Here is a 10,413-nt window from a genome sequence, read left to right on the forward strand (position 1 = left end):
TTGCTAAATGAACTGTCACTTACCAGTAGGAGGAGCTCCCGGCCGGACACAGACATCGCAGCTCCCAGGTAAGTATGAATCTTTTACTATTGTACTATTGCTAGTAACCCGCTGCCACCAATGATCGGGGGGGGGGGGGGGAGATGGGAGGCCGCACACTGGCCACCAATGTTGTTAATGCTATAGAGCAGGGGTGGGGAACCTCCGGCCCGAGGGCCGTATGCGGCCCACGGTATCATTTCATGTGGCCCCCGGCCCCCTGCCAGAACATAATGTGAAAATGCTTATGACCCCTTCCATTATGGAAGCGGTCATTAGCATACGGGAGGCACAGGAAGGTGAGAACAGCACTGCACTGGCTGTCCTCACCTTCCCTGGTCTTCTTTCAGCCCCACACTGTGTCCTGACACATCCAGCGTCAGGACGCAGTGCACGTAGACGTGCACTATGACCTGACGCTGTGCGTTGTGAGGTGACAATATAGTGCGGCAGGAAGAAAAACAGGGAGGGTAAGTGAATCTCCCAAGAGGCAGCGCCGTATGGAGCTGGAGAGGTAAGTTTATTTGTTTATCTTAAATACAGTATCTGATCTGATGTCTGATTGGGGCTGATCTGAGGCTAAAGGAGGGTGGGGAGGGTCTGATGGGGGTCTGATCTGAGGCTTGGGAGGGTCTGATCTGAGGCTGGGGGTGTCTGATCTGAGGCTGGGGTTTGATAGGGGTCTGATCTGAGACTAGGGGGGCTGATGGGGGCTGATCTGAGGCTGGGGAGGGTCTGATGGGGGCTGATCTGAGGCTAGGGAGGGTATTATGAAGGTCTGATCTGAGGCTGGGGGGTCTTATAGGGGCTGATCTGACCCTGGGGGGTCTGATGGGGGCTGATCTGAGGCTGGGCGTCTGATCCGGGTCTGGTCTGAGGCTGGGGGTCTGATGGGAGTCTGATCTGAAGCTAGGAAGGGTCTGATTGGGGTCTAATCTGAGGCTTAGAGGTCTGATGGGAGTCTGATCTGAGGCTGATGTAGGCCTGGGGGGTCTGATAGGAGGCTGATTTCAGGCTGATGGAGGTGGGGGCAGATATTTTGCTGAGAAAGGGACAAAGGCAGGGACAGTTGCGAAGAAAGAGGCAGGGAGAGTGAAAGCTGGGTGAACCCCTCTCTGGACCCCCTGGGTTTAGCTTCCTGCCATTAATGTCAAATAAGTAACATTCTGAACTTAAAAATTAGACTGCTATGTGTGGTCAATATGGCGCCTGTATTGTATGTAATATACTGTATATATATAGTGCAGGCGCTATTTTGTGCTGCAAAAATACAGCCCTCTAGATTATTTTAATTGAAGTGCAATTTCTGTAACTTATCCCTAAGTCAATTATATGTTTGACCAAATACAGCAGTAAAAATTTTTTATTGAGAATTTTGTATGGCCCCCGAATGATGTTACAAATATCCAAATGGCCCTTGGCAGCAAAATGGTTCCCCACCGCTGCTATAGAGGGAGGGGGGGCCGATGGGGGGCGCACACTGTGCCACCAACGATTTATTACAATAGAGGGAGGAAGGGGGGGGGCACACTGTGCCACCAACGAATTATAACAATAGAGGGAGGAAGGGGGGGGCGCACACTGTGCCACCAACAAATTATTACAATAGAGGGAGGAAGGGGGGGGGCGCACACTGTGCCACCAACGAATTATTACAATAGAGGGAGGAAGGGGGGGGGGGCCGCACTGGCCACCAATGATATTCAAACTGGGGAGGGGGGGGGGGGTCTGCCCCCTGCTGCCTGGCAGCCCTGATCTCTTACAGGGGGATATGATAGTACAATTAACCCCTTCAGGTGCGGCACCTGAGGGGTTAATTGGGCAGATCACGGCCCCCTGTAAGAGATCGGATGCTGCTAGGCAGCAGGGGGCAGTCATGTACACAGTTTGTAGTATATTCTAACTAGAAGCGTCCCCATCACCATGGGAACGCCTCTGTGTTAGAATATACTGTCGGAAATGAGGTTTCACGATCTAACTCATATCCGACAGTATATTCTAACATAGAGGCGTTCCCATGGTGATGGGGACGCTTCAAGTTAAAATATACCATCGGATTGGAGAAAACTCTGATCCGATGGTATAAAAGGGACTCCAGACTTTACATTGAAAGTCAATAGGGACGGATCCGTTTGAAATGGCACCATATTGTGTCAACGTCAAACGGATCCGTCCCCATTGACTTGCATTGTAATTCAGGACGGATCCGTTTGGCTCCGCACGGCCAGGCGGACACCAAAACGACTTTTTTTTCATGTCCGTGGATCCTCCAAAAATCAAGGAAGACCCGCGGACGAAAAAACGGTCACGGATCACGGAAAAACGGGACCCCGTTTTGCGGACCGTGAAAATATACTGTCGTGTGCAATAAGCCTTATATACAGGTTCCATGGGTGCAGCAGAGAGACCACACCCATGGAGCAGACAGAGGATTAACTCCTAATAGGAATACAGGGGAGTTAACCCATACAGAACCACAAATAATACAGAGGAACGGAGCTGCAGCGAGAGCATAGACAGAAGGTCACAGCCAGCAGTAATGACTGTGACAGCCAGTGGTTGTGTCTCTCCAATTACAAATCTGGCACATAAACTGGTGGCACTGGATAGAAAAACGCTTTCTGTCTAGCACTATTTTACATCTGGCATAAAAACGGATGCGATACATGATCTGAACAATACTATATAAAACTATGTGATCAGTTTCCCACTGGTGTTTCTGTACCACGCTGAAGGGAAACTGAAATGGATGGCCAGATATACAGTATATGAAGTCGCCATTAGCTGTGCATTGTTAGGGTACGGCCACAGGTAACGGAAAATCTGTGGCTTATTTAGCCAAAATCCACATTGGCAAAATCCACACCAATATGTGTAGATTTTGCTGTGGAAGTAGTTGTGGAAACACTGAGGATCTGATAGAGGTTTCATCTTCTGTATTGCAAAGGGTGAAATCATAAATTGACACGCTGCAGATTTAAAATCCACACCTCATTTCTCATGTCAAGTTACGTGTGGATTCTGGTGCAGTCACTCTTTCTCTGCTTCTCTAAATGCTGTAGATTTTCCACTGCGGAGACTCCACAGTGCTTAGGCCAGGTTTACATATGCGCTGTGAAACCCGGCAATCTGGTCCAGGGGAGGAACAGAATACTGGAATTCACTGTATCTGATATATATGCCAGCTATCGGCCAGACAAAAAATACTATAAGCAGCATTTTTGTGTCTGGTGGAAAGCCGGCATATATACCATAAAGCTGCTGGATCACATTGTAGCGGTAACCCTTTTGCTACCAGCGCCGTACATGGCTGGAGCGATGGGCAAACATGGAGCCCGCTCACACATGCAGCTGGCGTCATGGCCAGCGGGTCTCTGCTGTTTCAAACAACAGAGACCCATGGCTAATTACTGTGATTGGCAATAATGCCAATTGCGGTTATTAAAGACTTTAGATGCTGCGATCAAGGGAGATCACAGCATCTAAAGGGTGAAAAACCCGCAAGCTCACTCTTCCGGGCTTCTTACCGGCATCCTATTAAGGCCTCTTGCACACGACCGTATGTATTTTGTGGTCCGCAAAAAACAGATCCGCAAAACATATGGATGATATCTGTGTGCATTCCATATTTTGCGGAACAGAACAGCTGGCCCCTAATAGACCAGTACTATCCTTGTCCGTAATGCGGATAACAATAGGACATGTTCTATTATTTACTGTATGTGAGAACTAGAGTAGGCAGATTAATGCAGTCCTTCCCCCTTGCTGTGTCATCATAATTTCTACTTTTCTTATTGCTCCCAAAAATTAATATCTTGCGATTCTTCATCTGCGCTATTCTTTCAGCTCTTTTGATCATCCAACTAGGATAACCCCCTGTCAGCCTGCGTGCAGTGACGATGCGGCACTCAGACATGAACGCCGCATCGTCACTGCAATTTCTCCTGGCACGTACCATTTCACCCACCGGTATGGACTTAATAGTATGCATGGGGTGATGGCTATTCGCCCTCAAGATCGCATTTCCAGCAACTGGTTTACGGTAAGTGGATGAATGTATATTCCAATAGGGGATACCCGTGAGGGTCAAGTCAAGGAAATTAATGGTGGACATATCCTGTAAATAAGTAAATTTTAGATTGTACGGATTGCGCATTAAATCAGATATGGCAGGTACATCGCCGCTCCATATTATGAGCAAATCATCGATGTACCTGCCATACCATTCAAGCGCCGAAAAAGGATTGTCAGTAGTATAAATAAACCTTTCCTCCCAATATGACATCGATATATTCGCTAATGAGAGGGAAAAATTTGGCCCCCATAGAAACTCCCCGAATCTGTAAAAAGAACAAGCTGTCAAAAGAAAAATTGTTATGAGTCAACAGAAAATCTGTGACTTCTATAATATAATCTATAAAATGTGGTTTGTGGCGGCTGTATTTATTCAAATGGTATTCCAATGCGAGTAGAGCTATGTCATGGGGAATAGAAGGATAAACCGATGACACATCACTGGTAAGCCAGGTAAAATTGGGAGATTTTTTCTGATAGAAACTTCTAAGAACATCCCCAGTATCTTTAATATACCCTGGCACTCGTTTAACAAGGGGCTGTAAAATCGCATCCAACCACTCCCCCAATTTTCCGGTCATGCCAGAGTCAATGGGGCGCAGTGGAGGTGGATTTAACTCTGTGGATTTTAGGTAGGGCGTGTATGATGGGTGTAATGGGCGACTCCACTTGCAGATACAAAAAATGTTTATGGCTAACATAGCCTAAATCTCTACCTTTAATTAAAAGGGCGAAATACTGTACCTGAAAATCATCAATTGGATTACATTTTAATTGTTTGTAAGTGGAGGTGTCCAGAACAATATCCATCATTTGTTGTTTGTACACCATTTTATCCAAAACCACCACTGCGCCCCCTTGTCTGCCATTTTCACAATAATGTCATTCTTGTTTTTTAATTCAAGAAGGGCATTTCTTTGAGATTTGGACAAGTTGTTTGATTAGGAGTTAGCTTTTTTTTGGACAGAGAGAAGCCGTTTCTTGACAACCTCTTGGAATAAGTCCATTCCTGGTGTGCGGGAATTCAGTGGATAGAACCGCAAATTCCGGGTTTGAAAATCTGAAACCTGAGGAATCGCAGCGCTACCGCCCGAATCTGACTGGAGCTCAATCAAATTAACCAAAGACAGTTGTTCAATAAAAGACATGTTTGTAAACTCATTAATACAGGGGTATGAATAGGAGAGCTGTTTAGAAGTTTCCTCAGACCCATGAAAATGTCTCTTGACCATAAGATCTCTAATAAATGTATTAATATCCATAAGGGTTGAGAATAAGTCAAAATTATGGGTCGGAGCAAAGTTCAAACCAAGTCTCAAAATATCGACCTGACTGTCAGTCAATACTTCATTTGATAAATTAATCTCTTCAAAATCATTTGCAGTGCCCACACTGGGGTTTATTTCTTGTGATGCCGAGTGGCCATGGTATGTGGCTTTTTTGTGTTTGCGGCCCCCTCTTCTGGATCGTTTTTTTTTCATTCTTATCCACTTTGCCTTTATTTTTTGGTTTTTTATAATAGGAAATTTTGTTAAACGAGTGCGAGGGTATATTAAAGATACTGGGGATGTTCTTAGAAGTTTCTATCAGAAAACATGGTCTCCCAATTTTACCTGGCTTACCAGTGATGTGTCATCGGTTTATCCTTCTATTCCCCATGACATAGCTCTACTCGCATTGGAATACCATTTGCATAAATACAGCCGCCACAAACCACATTTTATAGATTATATTATAGATTTTCTGTTGACTCATAACAATTTTTCTTTTGACGGCTTATTCTTTTTACAGATTCGAGGAGTTTCTATGGGGGCCAAATTTTCCCCCTCATTAGCGAATATATCGATGTCATATTGGGAGAAAAGGTTTATTTATACTACTGACAATCCTTTTTCAGCGGCGCTTGTCTGGTATGGCAGGTACATCGACGATTTGCTCATAATATGGAGCGGCGATGTACCTGCCATACATGATTTCATGCACTATCTTAATGACAATCTGTACAATCAAAATTTACTTATTTACAGGATATGTCCACCATTAATTTCCTTGACTTGACCCTCACGGGTATCCCCTATCGGAATATACATTCACCCACTTACCGTAAACCAGTTGCTGGCAATGCGATCTTGAGGGTGAATAGCCATCACCCCATGCATACTATTAAGTCCATACCGGTGGGTGAAATGGTACGTGCCAGGAGAAATTGCAGTGCCGCATCGTCGCTGCACGCATGCTGACAAGGGGTTATCCTGGTTGGATGATCAAAAGAGCTGAATGTCACTACCAGAGCTTTGAGACGTTCTCACAGCTCTGTTTCTCCACCCCTGTGATGATGTCACTACTAGAGCTTGGAGGAGTTCTCTCTGCTCTGTTTCTCCGCCCCTGTGATGAGGTCTTTACTTTCTGTTTCCTTCCTCCCAGCTGTTCCTCCTGTGTTTGATTTCTCTGCCTTTAAATCACCCCTCCTCCTTTGTAGGGTGCGGATTATATTTCTCATTTGAGTTGTATCTCTTGCTTGAGTATCTTCACTTGTGTGCTATCATTTCACTGGACCTGTGTTCTGCTGCAGCAAGTACTCCGGATATTTCCAGCTGTCTTTGGATCTGTCTTCACTGCTCCTGCAGCTCCTTCAGTTAAGTGTGCAGACATTGTAGTGTTTCTGTTTGTTTTCTGACTGGATCCGAGGCGACCCCGGTTCCGTCCATATACTTAGCAGGGCACCGGTGGCCTTGCCCCTTCCACTATTGTAGGGGTTACAGTGGTCATCAGTCTTAGGTACGCGGGCATGCCTCGTTCCACCATTTGGATCCGGGCATGTGCTTAGCAGCATAGGGAGAGCTTTGAGGGTCTGACAGGGGTCACCCTTTATCCTCCCTAGTTTGGGTCCGGTCAGTAGCTCTATTTACTGTGTATGCTCTTGTTGCTCACATACAGCCTTGACATTATAATCCGCCAAAACCGTCCTTTTTGACATTGATCCGCTTTCTGGCCTGGTTGTGTCACGACCGCTATCCCAGCAGCAGTCGTGTCGCACCAGACGGAGGGGAAGGGGGACCCTTATCTACGGATGGGAAATAGAATGGCCACCCCTGACTAACCCTAAGCTGGCACCTGTCTGCCCTGATACCCTAGACGGGGTGTGAACCCGTGCGGCGAGCAGGATGCCTAAACCCTCAGTCGCCCTAACAAGACTGGACTGGGGAAAGGCCGATGGGAGCGCTAGTCACCATCACTCACGTCTGGGAAAACAACAGGGGAAGACAGCAACAAACAAACAACAGCAGAGATAGACTTATCCAGTCACGAGCAGAGAAGGCGATCCCAAACACGACAGTCCACGCCGGACAAGAGCTCCACAGCAACACCATCAAACGATCTCCTTCCAAGGTCAGAGTAGCACTGGAAGTAAGGACTATATCTGGCAATGACTGCAAGTGAAACTGAAACTAATATAGTAGCTGGGAGTGCCAGACAGGACTCACCTGAGAAGGATGCCTACAAACTCCCAGTCAGGACAAAAAGGTTCACAAGGCAAAACCCAGATGACATACCCTGAACCACGGAGCAAACTCACAAGCTATCGCGAGTAGCAAGTCGCTGCGACCTTCTCCTCCCAGACCTGTCTGGATCAGTCACAGTCGTGACAGGTTGACCGCATGCAGGGTCTTTCTTTGGAGGTAGCGGATCTCCGTCAATCTATGACTCAGCTTCATGCATTGGGCTATGCTCCGGCCCATGGAGTCTGTTGCGAGCCAAAGGTCTCACTTCTGGAAACGTTCTCCGGGGGCAGTGAGAATTTTGTTCGCTTCAGAGAGGCATGCAAACTCTATTTTTGCTTGTGTCCCCATTCCTCTGGTAATGAGGAGCAGAGGGTGAGGATTGTCATCTCCCTGCTCAGAGGTAATGCTCAGACTTGGGCTTTTTCGCTGCCATCAGGGGATCCCTCCCTTCGATCCGTGGAAAGATTTTTTGTGGCCCTGGGGCAGATATATGATGACCCGGATCGTGTTGCTCTGGCCGAATCTAACTTACGTTTTTTATGCCAGAACAAACTGTCTGTGGAGCTTTATTGTTCTGAATTTCGGAGATGGGCAGCTGATTCAGGTTGGAATGATGCTGCACTCCGGAGTCAGTTCTGTCATGGTCTCTCAGAGAGATTGAAAGATGCGTTTGCTTTCCATGAGAGACCAACGTCCTTAGAGTCTGGCATGTCATTGGCGGTACGCCTTGACAGGCGTCTAAGAGAAAGAAACGAGACCTCTCTGTCCAGCCATTGTCAGTCTAGGGGCAGTGGTGCGGACTCATTCAGTGTGCAGGGGCCTCATCCTGTCTCGGTCCCCTCTGAGGAGGAGCCCATGCAGCTAGGTCGACTTGCCCCTGATAAAAGAGGATTTAGTCCTCAGAGTATGGTGTGTTTTTGTTGTGGGGGCATAGGTCATTTGGCAAATGTTTGTCCGTCTAGGAGATTCTTGAACTGTACTAAGAGCGATAATAAGAGAAAAACCTCAAAAGGTAAATCATCAAACTCTGCTTCATCTGCTACTTTGGGCAAAGTTGATGTAGGAATTGATGCTTTTCCTCTGACCTGCAGTTCCCGTTTTCTCCTGTCTGCCAGGGTGGCGCTAGAGAGCAAAGTCATTTCTTGGGAGATTTTTGTCGATAGTGGAGCGGCCGTCAATCTTATTGACACTCAATTTGTAGCCATGCATGGTTTTCAGGTTTGCACATTAGAAAAGGATATACCTGTTTTTGCTATTGACTCTGCTCCACTCTCACAGAGATCTCTGAAGGGCATTGTTCACAATATCCGGTTAGCTGTAGGTGACACTCATGTGGAGGATATATCTTGTTTTGTCCTTAACGGATTGCCTTCTCCTCTAGTTTTGGGGTTACCCTGGCTCACTAGACATAACCCCACTATTGATTGCAAGGAAGGCAAATAAATGAGTGGAGTGACTTTTGTAGAGAGAATTGTCTCACAGCGACTTTTGCAGAGGTGTCTACTAAAACTGTGCCATCATTTCTCTCTGATTTCTCGGACGTGTTTTCCGAGAGCGGTGTTCAGGAGCTACCTCCTCACCGGGAGTTTGACTGTCCCATTAACCTCATTCCCGGCGCCAAGCTGCCAAAAGCACGCCTCTACAATCTCTCACAACCGGAAAGAATCGGAATGCGAACCTATATCTCCGAGAGTCTCGATAAGGGGCGTATTCGTCCCTCAAAATCACCTGTTGCCGCTGGGTTTTTTTTTTGTTAAAAAAAAAGATGGCTCTCTGAGACCTTGCCTAGATTTTAGGGAGCTGAATCACGATTCGCGATCCCTATCCCCTTCCTCTGATCCCGGACCTCTTCAACCAAATTGTTGGGGCCAAGGTTTTTTCCAAATTGGATTTGAGAGGCGCGTACAACCTGGTCAGGGTCAGAGAGGGGGATGAATGGAAAACGGCCTTTAATACCCCTAACGGGCATTTCGAGAATCTCGTTATGCCTTTCGGCCTGATGAATGCTCCGGCCGTCTTTCAGCATTTTGTAAATAGTATTTTCTACCATTTAATGGGGAAATTTGTATTGGTGTATCTTGATGATATTTTGATTTTTTCCCCTGATGTTCAGACCCATCAGGATCATCTTTTTCAGGTTCTGCGGATTCTGCGGGAAAATAAATTGTACGCCAAGCTGGAGAAATGTCTTTTTATGGTATCGGAGATTCAATTTCTGGGTTTTCTCCTCTCTGCTTCTGGTTTTCGCATGGATCCGGAGAAGGTCCGTGCTGTACTTGAGTGGGAGCTTCCTGAGAATCAGAAGGCATTGATGCGCTTTCTGGGTTTTGCGAACTATTACAGAAAGTTCATTTTGAATTATTCCTCTGTTGTCAAACCCCTCACTGACATGACAAAAAAGGGGGCGGATTTTTCCTCTTGGTCGGAGGAGGCGCTTGCAGCTTTTTCTAAGATTAAAGAGAGTTTTGCGTCTGCTCCCGTCTTGGTGCATCCCGATGTTTCCTTACCTTTTATTGTTGAGGTGGATGCTTCCGAGGTGGGTGTGGGTGCGGTTTTGTCCCAGGGCCCTTCTCCTGCCAAATGGCGACCCTGTGCCTTTTTCTCTAAAAAACTCTCCCCGGCAGAGAAAAACTATGATGTGGGAGATAGGGAGTTGTTGGCCATCAAGTTGGCTTTCGAGGAATGGCGCCATTGGTTGGAGGGGGCCAGGCACCCTATCACCGTTTTTACCGACCATAAGAATCTGGCATACTTGGAGTCGGCCAGGCGTATGAATTCGAGACAGGCCAGATGGTCT

This window comes from Bufo bufo, chromosome 6 (assembly GCF_905171765.1).
Source record: "Bufo bufo chromosome 6, aBufBuf1.1, whole genome shotgun sequence".
In the NCBI taxonomy this organism is placed as follows: Eukaryota; Metazoa; Chordata; class Amphibia; order Anura; family Bufonidae; genus Bufo; species Bufo bufo.